The 2,126-nt window shown below is 40.7% G+C and overlaps 1 non-coding gene across 1 annotated transcript; it reads left to right on the top strand.

Moving 5' to 3' along the window:
• The first annotated feature begins 1,290 nt into the window (after window positions 1–1,290).
• On the top strand, window positions 1,291–1,397 carry LOC131486379 (U6 spliceosomal RNA). Its single transcript, XR_009249294.1, has one exon. It is a non-coding gene; the product is annotated as a U6 spliceosomal RNA (small nuclear RNA).
• The last annotated feature ends 729 nt before the right edge of the window (window positions 1,398–2,126 follow it).

The raw sequence follows: 2,126 nt of genomic DNA, 5'->3' as shown, positions 1-2,126 counted from the left end.
AAGACATCCAGATGGCTAACAGACACATGAGAAAAATGTTCAACATCACTCCTCATCAGGGAAACACAAATCCAAACCACAGTGAAATACCACCTCACACCTGTCAGAATGGCCAAAGTTAACAACTCAGGCAACACCAGATGTTGGCGAGGATGCGGAGAAAGGGGAACCCTTTTGCACTGCTGGTGGGAGGGCAAGCCGGTGCAGCTGATCTGGAACACAATACGGAGGTTTCTCAAAAAATTAAAAATAGAACTACCCTACGACCCAGCAATTGCACTACTAGGATTTTATCCAAAGGATACAAAAGTGCTGATTTGAAGGGGCCAAATTATGGAAAGAGCCCAAATGCCCATCATCTGATGAATGGATAAAGAAGATGTGGTATACATATACCACAGAATACTACTCGGTGATGAAAAAGAATGGAATCTTGCCATTTGCAACAATGTGAATGTAACTAGAGGGTATTATGCTGAGCAAAATAAGTCAGAGAAATACAGATATCTTGTGATTTCACTGACATGTGGAATTTGAGAAACTCAATAGATGAACATAGGGGAAGGGAAGGAAAAATAGGACAAAAACAGAGAGGGAGGCAAACCATAAGAGACTCTTAAATACAGAGAACAAATTGAGGGTTGCTAGGCGGTGGGGGTGGGGTAGGTTACATGGGTGATGGGCAATAAGGAGGGCACCTTTCGGGATGAGCACTAATTATAATACTGTTTTGGGGAGCATTATAATATTTGCAGAGTTAAATGCGTAACCATAGTAATATAAAATGTACAATGGAGGTCATTGGCGTGAAAGTGTTCTAAGGTCCTAGTATGTCGGCAAAAGCAATAATTTACATTAGACTGTAATAAGGAAAGGATGCGTGCTATAATTTCTAGGGCAGCCACTCAAAGAATTGTAAACCGGGGCGCCTGGGTGGCGCAGTCGGTTAAGCGTCCGACTTCAGCCAGGTCACGATCTCGCGGTCCGTGAGTTCGAGCCCCGCGTCGGGCTCTGGGCTGATGGCTCGGAGCCTGGAGCCTGTTTCCGATTCTGTGTCTCCCTCTCTCTCTGCCCCTCCCCCGTTCATGCTCTGTCTCTCTCTGTCCCAAAAATAAATAAAAAATGTTGAAAAAAAAAAAAATTTAAAAAAAAAAAAAAAAAAAAAAAAAGAATTGTAAACCAAAAACAAAAACCATGTAACTAACAAGTTAACAGAAGGAAAAGGAAATAATAAAATTTCTATTAGGCCAAAAGAATACAAGAAAAGATGGATATAAGAATGTAAAACAAATGCTCGCTGTGGCAGCACATATACTAAAATTGGAACGATACAGAGAAGGTTAGCATGGCCCCCGTGCAAGGATGACACGCAAATTCGTGAAGCGTTCCATATTTTTAGGTATGTTTTGGGGCCAAAGAAGGTTGTTTGGAGAATGCATCTGGGATGAACGAGGGCTACCCCTCCCCTGGCCTACCCCCCCAACTGGGGTGTCTCTGCAGGCTGCTTTTCTAGGGATGCTAGTCACAATAGTCTTTATTTTTGTGTCTGTGCGAAAGTGCCAAGAACCCCTCCACATTTGTAGATCCACAACTGTTTTTATAAGCTGTGTGTGTCCTCTGTATTATTATTAACTATTTTTTAGCTTTTGCCTATAAGTTATTAAAGACTGATGATGCTGTAAAAAAAAAAAAAAAAGAATGTAAAACAAGAAGGAGAAATTAAAAAAAAAAAAAAAAACACTATTTCTGAAATGACTGATGGGGCCCCTGGGTGGTTCAGCCGGTTGAGCATCTGACTTCAGCTTGGGTCATGATCTCACGGTTCATGGGTTCAAGCCCCATGCTGGGCTCTATGTTGACAGCTCAGAGCCTGGAGCCTGTTTCAGATTCTGTGTGTGTCTCTCTCTCTGCTCCTCTTCCTCTCTCTCTCTCTCTCAAATATAAATAAACATTAAAAAAATTCTAATAAAATAAAATGACTGAAAAAACCGAAATAAATTCATTAACTTAAATGCAAATCAACTAAATGCTCCAATTAAAAGACTATTATTTCCAAACTTGATAAGAAACAAAGTCCAACCATATGCTGCCTATAAGAGCCATACTTAACTATAAGGATATAAGAC

This window comes from Neofelis nebulosa, chromosome 9 (genome assembly GCF_028018385.1).
Source record: "Neofelis nebulosa isolate mNeoNeb1 chromosome 9, mNeoNeb1.pri, whole genome shotgun sequence".
NCBI classification, from domain to species: domain Eukaryota; kingdom Metazoa; phylum Chordata; class Mammalia; order Carnivora; family Felidae; genus Neofelis; species Neofelis nebulosa.
This window is presented reverse-complemented; position numbering and strand designations above follow the sequence as displayed.